Here is a 12,998-nt window from a genome sequence, read left to right on the forward strand (position 1 = left end):
AAAGTGCAATATGGGTTTTTAGTGTATAAAAAATTATCAAATAATATTCATTTATGATCTAAAAGTTTTCATGAAAATTCGACTTCGAGAAAGATAAATTACGAAAATACCCCAAGGGTGTTTAGGTAATTTTACACTTCTCAAAGTACAATCTAACTTTTTAATGCTTTAAAAATCATTAATTTCAATTTTAAAATCACATTGACGTCGAATTCATTATAAATTTTGAGAATTAACCCAAGTTCTATAAGTTTTTATTGAATTTGACCAATTTAACTGATTTTGACTTTGTTTGACCAATTTTGACTCGATTTGACTAAAGTTGACTTTGGGATATTTGGGTGAAATTGGTCCAAACTTTGATTTTAGAATTTAGAAAAATATTGGATTTAAAATGGGTTGAATTTTAAGCATTTCGTAGATGGTCAAAATTTTGTTTGAATAAAATTAGGTGTTCACAATTGCCCATTTTGTATTTTTTTTAGAATAAAAAATAATACAAAGACCAAAGACACCACTTTTTTTCGATAGTAAAAGCTAAAGGGAAATTTGTTTGTGCTGTCTCTTACTTTCATGTTTGAGGAGGTTTTTTTTTTTTTTTTTTTTTTGGAACCTATTTAAAAAGGGTTCCTATGAAATCAAACTTTAAAAAATCTATCTAGAAAAGGACTTCTACAAAATAAGCATCAAACTTTTAAAAAATTTTGTTTGGAAAAGGCTCCTATAAAATAAGCATCAAACTTTAAAAATCTGTTTGGAAAAAGCTCCTATATAATAGACATCAAACTTTAAAAAATCTATCTGAAAAAGGCTCCTATAAAATAGGCACAAAACTTTATATAATCTGTCTGGAAAAAGCTTCTATAAAATAGGCTTCAAACTTTAAAAAATTTGTATGAAAAAAGGTTGATTTTTCCTAAAAAAATTTGAAAAGTCTAAGTTTGGAAAAATGGATTGGCTAGAAAGCTCTGAAATGGGTTCTGATCTTCTTTAGAGGATTATTTCTCATATTTAATTTTAAGGATTTTAGTTCTTGGTTCTTGGTTTTTGATTTTTTGATTTTTATTTTTACAAAAAGGGTTCATTTTTACAGTGTATTTGTTTCTTTTAAGTCAAACTCAATTTGTATACAATGTATGTGATGAATGTAAGGATAGCGATATGACTTATGGAAACAAGATTTTCATGATCATAAATATTCTTCAAATTTGTAACTTTGGCTAGTTCTCCAATAATCAAACGAGACCCATATGATTGAAGTCTTTTTCTAATTCAAACATTTCTCTTTTCTTTTCTCAAATTTTTTTGTTGTAAATTCTACCAAAAGTATTTTCTTTTATTTTCCCCTTATTCCCCTTATTCATTTTTTCAGTCATCCTTTATGTTTCTCCCAACATTATTCTTTGTTTAGACATCATTCTTTTTTTTTTTTGTTCAAATTGATGTCTTTCATTTCGTATCATTTCCAATTTTTTTCCCTCACTTTTTTTTTCTTTTTTTGATTTTTTTTAAAGTGCCCATATCTATTTATCTTAGTTATCCTAAAACCTTTTATGTGCATGTTTTAAGTTTGATTATGAGAATTATCATTCAATATTAACAATATCATGTTAAATGTAATGCTCTTTCAATCAATAATGAATAAAAAGGTTTGAATGAAAATGATGAAAAATGTGTTTGTTGAATTATGGAGATTTGATTCAAAAATTGTATGGCCAAAAGGGAATGAAGGTATAATTAAGCATAAGAGAAAAGTAAACAAATGAAATGGTGACAAAAAGCTATTTTGAGAACTACCAATACTGAACATTAGGATGAAACTAGATTGTTCACTCCTAATTTTCTTCCAAAAATCCTATTTCATCAATGGCTTTGAGTAATGCTGACTCATTGAATGGCAATTTTGCCTTTTGACATTTCTACCAATTATCTATATTCTATTTTCTCTTCTTTGAACCAATGGTGCTGCCTTCCATTTTCCTTCCATTTCAAGCTTGAAATCCAATTTCCTCATATTCTCTCTTTATACCTACGTTGCTTTTTTCGAGTTTTCAATTTAGATATTTTCCATTGTGATCCAGATCACCTTTTTTAGGTTTTCAACTTAGGCCTTCATTTTTTTTTATTTTTCTTCTTTTTTTAAGCATAGTATTTCTTGACGGCATCTAAGTTTATATGACTTAGTAGTTCATCTCTATCCATTTCTACCAGAATCAAGATTCCACCAGAGAATGCTTTTTTTTACTATATATAGACCTTTACAATTAGGTGTCCATTTTTCTCTATTGTCATGTTGGTTTGGCAATATCCTTTTTAGGACTAATTCTTCTTCTTGAAAAATTTTAGGTTTCATTTTCTTATCATAAGCCATTGTCATTCTCTTTTGGTACATTTGGTCATGACTGAGTGCTGTTGGCCTTTTTTCTTCAATCAAACTTATTTGTTTGAAACGGTTACAGACCAATTCAACTTCTTCTAGCTATATTTCCATCAGAACCCTTAAAAAAATAATTTCAACTTCAGTTGGCAAAACTATCTTCATTCCATATACTAGAGAAAAATGAGTTACCCTTTTAGAGGTATGGAATGATGTTCTGTATGCAAGCGAAGCAAACATTAACTTTTCATACCAATCTTTATAGGTCTCAGTCATTTTTTTTTAAAATTTTCTTGATATTCTTATTAGTAGCCTTCACTGTCCTATTCATTTTTGGACAATAGGGTGCTAAATTATGATAGCTGATTTTGAATTGAGTGGATATTTTTTTCGCTATTTTGTTATTCAAATTGTTGGCATTATCATTGATGATCTTTTTAGGCAACCCATAATAACAAATTATTATTATTTTTTTACAAATTTGCACACTACTAATTGGTTACATTGGCATATGAAATTGCTTCCACCCATATTGTAAAAAAGTCAATTGCAACAAAGATGAACTTGTGATCATTTGAAGCTTTTAGGGTGATGGGTCTAACCACATCCATTTGTCACATAAAGTAAAACTATAGAGGTGTCAAAATATACAACTGTGCAAGAGGAACATGGATTTTATCTACATAGATATGACATTCATGGCATCTTCTTGCATAATTGATATGATCACTTTTCAAGGTCAACCAGTAGTAACTTGCCCTTATTACTTGCTTAGCCATTATGTAATTGTTGGCATGTGTCCCGCATATCTCTTTATGTATTTTTTGAGTATTTTCCTTACTTCTGCAATGCTCACACATCTCAACAGGACCTGATCCTAGCTTTTCTTATACAAAATTGCCTCATCCAATACAAATTCCATTGCCAATCTTCTTAAAATTCTTTTATCATTCTTTGATGCATGTTTAGGAAGTACTCTCTTTCAAAAGATATCAACATAGCTCTAATTCCATAACATAGCTCCAATGCCTTAACATAGATCCTTTAAAAAATGTATCTCGCTACAGTCCAATTGAACATAACACCTCGTAATAGATCTGGTAAAACTATCCTAAAAATAATATATCAACATCTTTTCATTGTGGTTATGATTGGTCATCTTCATGTAGAACATTTTGATATGAGTTGAGAGGCACTTTAATCCCTTATATTTCTCAAATTTTGAAACGTTAAATTTTGACGAAATCGCCAAATCAGGCACTAAGCTCAACTTTCAAGCATCCACATTTTCATATATATCATGCCCTTCTACGACTTTCAACCTTTTTTCTAACAGATCATACTTATTTTTCATTTTAGTGCTTTTCACTAGATTAAAGACCCTTTTTAATATTTTTTTGTTCTTTTAAATGATCAAGATTTGGCATAATGATGGGATTAAATAGAGTGGATCTACGATTGATATTCACTTAAACTAATGATGGTGTAATAGAAATACCAACATATCATTGAGTGATTGGTAATGCACGAGCAACATATAGATATATGTGAACTCAACATATATTGGCTTATCCATAGCAGTTTCTTGTGTTTTAATGATGTCTTTTCTTTTAAACAAACCAGCCAATATCTATTTCAACACTATTATCAGTCTATCTATATTTTGTTGCATTCCCGTAATTGTTTCGTTAACCACTTCTTGGGCTTTTTCCATCTTGTCTACTTGATTGACAAATTTACTTTCATGAATCTTGCACGAACTTGAATGTTGTGGGTATGCAAAACCAATCGATCTTGTTTCTTTGGAAATGCTATCCTTAAAGCTTTTATTGATTCCTAAAGTAAAAAATGAATGATATGAATTTTATTATTAGCTGTAAGAGACATTTTAAAAATCTTATTATATTTTGGTAAGATCTTTAACAGTATCTTTTTACTTTGAAAGTTTGATGAAATTATGCTTACAATCACCATCCCTTATCCTTAGCTGGCATGAAAGACCATAAATTCAGATAAATAATACATGCAATGCAATTCAAATTTTTTATTATTATTGAGAAGGTGCTTAAATTTCTTTTTATAATTAGGTAAGGCTAATGGAAGCAATATTTACAACCATCATTCTTTTTTCATCAGCATCTTTAAGCATACTTTTAAATGTAAACTGAGAAATTCATTTCTAGATAATTTAAATCAATAGAAGTTTTCATTTATTTAAAAAATTTAAGATCTATCCATCATAAACCTTCATATAACTAGGGCTATAAAAATGTTAAATGTACTCAAACTATCCCTTTGCTTCTTTCAAAAAGTCTAAAGCTAACTACGACTACTAGTATGGATGACCTTCTATTTTTTCCATCATTACCTTGGCCGATTTGATTATTTTTCAGATCTGAGTACTAAGATGGTCGATATACATCTGTCTCTTTGACTTTTAGTCTTCTAATACTTATAAGTTTCTATCTTTTGACTACAGACTTGTTTCCATTCAACCTTTTTCTTGCCATACTCTGTTTAAGCAAGCAAATGTGATCCTTGTTTTCTTGCATCTGCATCTCAATTCTTCTTTTAGTTCATCATTCTTTCCATAGATTTTACTTAATTTTTTTTATGTGCATGAGGTTTTTGTATGAATCCTTCTTTTCTTGTACTAGCATATTGATTTTGTCACTATTATCCAAACCCTACACTTTCAGAAATGAACTTTATTTTGAAGTTGCTCTATCTCATCTTGATCTTTGTTTTCCTTTACCTTGTTTTTAAGTGAGCCCTTAGTCGTTAGTTTTTCAAGTGTAAATCCTTAAGATCACTCCAAGCCAAATTTCTCTCATTTGTCATCTTTTCAAGCATATCTTTTAGCACACCTTCTTCATACTTGAGCTAGCCAATTTTCTCTTGCAACCTTTAGTTTTCTTTCTTCAACTTTTCCATTTCGGCCTCAAACTCCCTCTTAGTAATCTCTAATTTTGATGGTGATGGCTAAGCCCATGGGTATACTAGGTGTAGTATCTCCTGATCTACTGGTAGTACCAAATCATTGACACACTTGACTCTCCAAACTAGGTAACTCAGGGTTACATTATCTATATTTCTTTCCAATTTTAACCTTACCGTATGCCTTAAGCCTTGGTAATTACATGTATTTTAGCCATGCACCCTTTTATGCCATAGTCAAACTAGACTTGATCTAATCATCAAGTCATTGAGATAAATTATTAAGACCCATACTGTTGTCTAACCATCAATGGTTCATAATTGATGGCTTCATAAATACTAGGCAATGGAACTCAAGATTGATCTCCATAACTGTATAGAATAATAACTCGAGGCATCTATGGTGCTTTCCAAGTCACCCTATCTCTTTCTAAACTTTGAAAGAAAACCATCTACTATTCCTTTGAAAGATTCCTAGGCCACTCATTCACATTGAACTCAACTAATGGTGCTAAGACTTTAGACTTTTGTATAAATCAACAACGACGCTTAATTAGTATTCAAAAAATGGCTCTGAATCCATATTTACAATAGCTGAATACAACAAATCAATCTTTCTTCTTTTTTTCTTCGGTAATAATTCAAAGATCTAATGGTCTCTAGCAAAATTATCAGTGAAGGGTTAATCTTTTATTCCAACTGTATAAAGAAGTTAGCCACAGATGCATCTACATATCTTAAAGCTCTTTAGAAAACTACCAAACTGTAAATAGCCAAAGCAAACATATCTATGATTGAATCTTTATTCGAACTCTGAAGCATGACATCTCGTAAAAAAGTCCATAGTATCCCTTTGTCGGACCCCTTTTTCTTTTCAGTTACCTGAACCTCAACCTCTATTATCTTTGTGAACTTTTTCTTATACTTAGTCAACTTTTATGCTTTTCAATATATTTTATCAGGCTTCAGAAGCTCTAAGCTTAACAAGGCAAAAAATTTTTCTATAGTAGGTGTCATGTCTTTTTTGTTAGATATGAGCACCAATACACTGGATTCCAAAACCTCATGATGTTTTTTACCATCTAATCATTGGGTTTCAATGGTACTAACAAAGCAATATCTTTGTACTTTGTTATGAAGGTTGATTTCTTTTCCAGACTCCATTGATTCCAAATACTCTCTAAATCCATCATATCATTTCTTTTTAAATCCAAATAAACCAACTCTAACAATGTCGAAACATAACCACCTGTCAAACAGTCTCTTTTTATCTGTTGCTTATTTTTTGATTGATCCTTAACTTCACTAAATATCTTGTCGAAGATCCTATTCAAAACTTTTGAAATGCCATGAGAACTTCTATCAATAAATTATCTAGAATGTATATCCCTGATGTTTTATTTTTAAAGGATGATGCATGTTGCAAATAAACAAACAAACAAACAAAACATGAAAACATAGAAAAATTACTATCAAAATTTTAAAGAATGCAATGCAAAAAATGAATTAACAAGTAATTTCTTTTATTCCACTTTTTTAGTGATTTAAAGATTTTTATTTTTTCAATTTTTTTCATTCATTTTTTTTAGTTTTTGTTTTTCATTTTTTTATTTTTGTTTTTGTTTTTCATTTTTCATTTCTAATGATTTCCTATGTCTTTAATTAAGAGCAACAAATATAGAATTATCAAATTAATAGCAACATAAAAATGAGAAAGGTAGGATGTGTTCTTTCATATGACCTATTTCAGGTAATTTCTATTGAGCGCGTGCGATATGGCTTTACCTAGGCCTGGCTTCCTAAAGTTCACTATATGCTGGGTCAGAAATTGACACGTCTAAGGTTCTCAAATTGCTTCTCACATTATTGTTCATTACAAACTAGTGTGACACATTGATCCTCACCCATTACAGACTACGAGTAAAAAAAAGTTCAATTTGAATGAGCCATTACAGAGATTTACATTTCACAAGAACGTATCTACTTTACTTTCTTTTAATTAGGGTTAAAGTTTGGGTATAGAGTTTATGTATGAAATGTAAATATGAATGTATGCAAGGGAACAATCAATCCTTTAACATTTTCCTAAACTAATCCTATCTTAAATGCCCCATAAATATTAAGAACAAAATAAAGAACAATAATATATAATAAATGACATAATTAAAATATGAATGAAATGACATAATTAAAATATGTATGAAATGACAAATTTGCAATAAGCATGAAATGACATATTTCAATATACATGAAATGACATAATTAAAATATGCATGAAATATCATAATTAAAATATGTATTAAATGTAAAACACACAAACTTTTTAAAAAATTTTCATTTTCATTTTTTGGGAAAATAGGAAAATTAAAATCAATTTTTTTTCATTTTTTTTAATTTTTTTAATTGTTTTAAATTTTCATATTTTAAGAGAACAAAAAAATAAAAATTAAGGAATTAAGATTAAAGACTAATTAGAACCATTTAACCAAAATTTAGGATAACATACAATCAATATTTTGCCTGACTCTTTAAATGTAGCTCTAGTGGCCTGACCTGAAGTCGTACGTATGAAGAAATTTTGAAAAATAAAAGGATAAAAAATATTTTGAATAAAAAAATAAAACAAAAGAAAAGGAATCACCATTACTCTTTTTTAGGGCGTGATTGGCCAACCTAAAATTTTTACCTTTTTTTATAAAACATTTTAAAACGAGTTTAAAAAGTTTTAGAAAAAAAAAAACAAATTTACAATTTGCAAAATCAGAGTTGAGTCAGAAGTCGGTTACTCATGAAAAAATATTAACACCATTACAATGCCTATCGAAAACAGTACTAATTGATTGCATGTTATTTTTTAATTTTAATTAAAATGGTCTTATTTACTTAATGTTTAAAATTATTTCCTTTTCTTTCCTTTTTTTTTGAAACAAGAAATAAATCAAATTTAAAACAAAACTTTTTTTCTTTTTTTAAACAAAAAAATAAAATTTAAAACACAACTTTTTTTTTAATTTTTGGATGAAAGAGAAAATACTTTAAATATCAAAATACATTTTTTTTACACTCTTATAATTAGATAAAGTTTCAAAAATATTCCTAATTTAAAAGTTTTTAAATTAACCCATAAAACAAAGATAACACTCTCATAAATAATAATTATCGAGAGTCTTTCTATAGTTAGGTAAGATCTCAACGATTATATTTACTTAAGGTATTATCTTATTTTAAAAATATTTTTCTTTTGAAAATTAATTTTTTTAAAAAACAAGTGTATGAAAGGTATAAACATAATAAAATTGTGAATGCATGACAATGTATATGAATAAAGCATAAATGCATGATAATATGAGAATGCATGTGATGACAAAATAATATGAAATGTAAATGCATGAATGATTTAAGACTTGGGGGTTGGTTTAGGGTTTAGCTTAGGGTTACGGTTTTTATGGTTTAGGGTTAGGTTTTAGAGTTAGGGTTTAGGGTTAGGTTTTTTGTTTAGGTTTAGGGTTAGAGTTTAGGTTTACGATTTAGGATTTATGGTTAGGGTTTAGAATTTAGGGTTTGAGATTTAGGTTTTGGATTTGGGGTTTAAGATTTAAGGTTAGGTTAGGATTTGAATTTAGGGTTTGGGATTTGGAGTTTGGGGTTTAAGATTTTAATTTTGATTTGGAGTTTATGGTTTAGATTTGGGATTTGGATTTAGGGTTTGAATTTGGGGTTTGGAGTTTCGGGTTTGGATTTGGGATTTTGGCATCTCACAAATATATTTTTTGATTTTATGGAAATGGACATGAAATGAATGCAAAATTACAAAAATGGCATTAATGAATGCATGTGTCAAATGCATGACTTAGAAACATAATTACAAACTAAGGTATTTTGCAAATTTAATAACATAAACATGTAGTGCATAAAAATTCAAAACAAAAATAGATTAAACATGGAAAACTTTAAATTTTGGTTTGAATTTCTCACTATTGTTAATCCTTTAACACAAAAAAAAAAAAAATCATAAAAAACAACATTTAAACAAGATGTTTTCAATGATATTTTTTATCAAACATGTGAGAAAATTGCTAAACACCATAAAAATATAACATGGAGCATGGATGAAATAACCAAAAACCATCAAGGCATGAAAACAAGGTTCGACCAAACTAAATATTACCAAGGCCTAACCTTTTGATCTATTTTCCAAGCATTTTACCTTATCTCATTTCATCCAAACAAGTATAATTCATGTGAATATCAAAGTAACAATTTCATCAAACACATAACGAACCAATATAGCTTGAAAATCTCACAAACAAATATATTATCCAAACTACAATAAAATCTTCATTAGAAATATGATCTAGCCACATGAAAATTTGAAACTCATACCTAGAATATCATTTATCATCCATGAATCAAACAACACACATTCTACAAGCCAAACACATTCAATTAAATGAAAATTTTCAATGATCGAACCTTCTTTGGATTTTCTTTAAGCATACTTTGATTCTATTCAATCCAATCAAGCTTCATTTGTTTACTCATCCATCATACAAAGCATTTGGAGTGCCAAAGCATTTATCAAACATGAAGTAAACTAAAAAACCTAAAAAAGATATATGAAAATCAAACATGAATGAAATATCCATATGTTTCATTAACTAAACAAAATCTATACAAGATTCAAACTAACCAATCATTTAAACATCACAAGTAAGATTAAGAAACAAGTGAAGCAATTAAAGGAGTTAAGAGGAGGTTCAACCAATAAGAAAGACATCATAATGGCCGAACCTCTAACTTGGTTGTATCAATGGTAGATTTTGATGTTTTTGCCTGATTTACAACTTTAAACCAACTATGGATTAGTTGGATGAAAATTGGTTTAAAGTTTTTACAAGTAAACTAAAACTTTTTGAAAATTAAACAAGAAATCAATGAAATATGATGAAGAATGCAATGAAAAAAATGAGATGGAAATGCTAGAAAATGTAATGGATGAAAATGGAATGGACACCTTCAAGCCAAATACCAAAACTTTTTCCTCTTTTTTTTCTTTTTCATGTTTTTTTCCCTTTTTTTTTTGTTTTTTATCAATGTTTTCAGCTTTTGGTTTCATGCAGCACAATCCCTTTTCTTGAATGAAGAAGAAGCACCCAAAATATCTTTCAAGATTGAATATAAACCTTAAGATAAAATCCTATCTAATGGCTCACATTTCTCTTTTATTTTCATTTCAAAGAGCCAATTTTTACTATTGGATCCACCTTCCTAATATAATCTAATGGTTCACATTATTCACTACAAAGGTAAGATTTTTATAGCCCCTAAATCACATGAAAAGACCATTTTATCATTGGTATAAAATGTTCAGTATTTAGGTCATTTTCTTATAAATCAATGTTTTCGTGTCCATTTTTAAAATTTTCAAGCACTAAAAACCATTATATATGATGAAATTGATATCTAAAAATTTTCATGAAAATCTAACTTCGAGAAAGTTAAATTTACTAAAATAACCCTAAGGGGCATATTAATAATTTCACACCTCTCAGGGTACTGCTATGATTCTGAATGTACAAAAAATCATCAAATATTATAAAATTATGATCTAAAAAATTTTACAAAAAATTGACCTAGGAAAGATCAAATTATGAGATTACCTCTCAAGGGCTTTTTGATAATTTTACACCTCTTGAGGGTATAAATATTATAAAGTCATGATCTAGAGCTTTTTGCAAAATTTTGACCTTGAAAAGGTCAAATTATGAAAATATCACTAAGGTATATTTTCGTAAGTTCACATCCTCAAGGTGTGATACGGGTTTTTAGTGCATAAAAAAATCATCAAATAACATTCATTTATGATCTGAAAGTTTTCACAAAAATTTAATTTTGAGAAAGCCAAATTACAAAATATTCTTAATGGTGTTTTGGTAATTTTTCACTTTTCAAAGCACAATCTAATTTTTTTAGTGCTTTAAAAATCACCAATTTCAATTTTAAACACATTGAATTCAAATTGGTTGTGAATTTAAGGATTAACTCGGGTTCTATCTGTTTTTATTAAGTTTGACCAATTTTGATAAAGTTTGACTGATTTTAACTTTGTTTGACCAATTTTGACTAGATTTGATTTGAGTTGACTTTGAGACATTTTAATCAAATTGGTCCAAATTTTGATTTTAGAAACTTGAAAAAATATTGGATTTGAATCGGGTTGAATTTTAAGTACTTCACAGATGGTCGATATTTTACTTGGACATAATTAGGTGTCTACAACTATCATAAAATATTGTACAATAAATGTATATCTCCAGATGTGATAAATTAAAGTAACTAATAATTTACATGTTTACTATGTTGAACAAAACATCTAAGAACGTATCACTCACGGCAAACATTGACTTATGATGACATTTTTTCTAGCATATTGAAATTGAGTACAAAGGTCAATAAATGATCTAAGCAGATAAGACTTTAATCGAGTTATATCTTTACTAGTCTTATTAAATCAATCAAGGTGTCATATCATAAATTTAATCTTGGACATTCTTTTAAAGAAAATATTATCTTTTTGTATAATCACACTTTAAACTAATGAAAAATACAATGATTTTTGAAAATATATCCCTTTTGGGCAAATAAACTCCCTAGGTCTATGTATCTTTTCACTTCATAAAAATGTTTAACAATTATCTCTAAATTAAAAATATATAATTACCTTTTTTAGGCAAGTAATCACATGTGGTAAATTAGGGACAATCCATAACAACATAAAAAATTTCATTATCATTATAGTTCTACTTATTTTCATTTATATATGCTATCACTCCAAGTGAGATACTGATCTAAATGTACCTTTATAGATCACTAAAAGTTAAATTTGGAATGCTCATTATTATTTTATGCACCTTAAAAATTTTTAAAGCATATTTCATAATCATGGTTTTAATCAGTATAAACACTTAGCATGCTATACTACCAAATAAATTCTCTTAATAATTAGTGTAAACACCCTATTTTGTTCAAAAAAAAATTTTGAAATTAAAATGAGTTTCTATTGTCAATTGTACCTTAATGTAAAATTTTGGATCCTATGATTGAAAGCCCAAACAAATTTTTTGGGTTTTGATTTAATTTTAATTTTAATTTTGTTTTTGATCAAAAGAAAAGTAAAAAAAATGTCAAAAATAGAAAAAAAAGTGAGAATTTGAATATCTTAGTTCTTGGAATCAAAGATATGATTTTGTGGTTTAATAGTTGAAGATCTCAATTGTGGGAATTAAAGATCCAATTTTGTGGTTTAATGGTTGATTTGATCATGAAAATATTTGGATCCCAATTTTCATGCAAAAAGGAAAGATTACAAAATTACAGAAAAATCACAGATTTGGTGGAATTAATTCCAAATTGAAAGGGATTAAATCCCTATTTAAAGTTAATCTGCAAAGGATGAGGACACAAACAATAAGCACATTCAAAGGAGCAATTTTAGCAATTCAAAGTAATTAGAGTGTTAAAGTTTTCTAGGTTTTTTTTTTTTTTTTTTAATCCTTGGTTTTGGGAATTGAATAGGTTTTGAAAATTGTTTTGATCCTTGTAATTTCTAAGTTTTTGGGTAGGATTTTTAGGTTTGGATTTTGTGTTGAATTTTTGAACTCTATTTGAGATTTCTAGAATTTGT

The 12,998-nt window shown here is 28.1% G+C and overlaps 1 protein-coding gene across 1 annotated transcript in view; it reads right to left on the reverse strand.

The window, feature by feature from the left end:
- The window catches only part of RTFL6 (ROTUNDIFOLIA like 6), a 31,635-nt gene that overhangs the window by 7,695 nt on the left and 10,942 nt on the right, over positions 1-12,998 (reverse strand). The gene's annotated exons all lie outside the window — the stretch shown is intronic.

Source organism: Durio zibethinus, chromosome 10 (assembly GCF_047325235.1).
Source record: "Durio zibethinus cultivar Kanyao isolate XHJ-2024 chromosome 10, ASM4732523v1, whole genome shotgun sequence".
Taxonomy (NCBI): domain Eukaryota; kingdom Viridiplantae; phylum Streptophyta; class Magnoliopsida; order Malvales; family Malvaceae; genus Durio; species Durio zibethinus.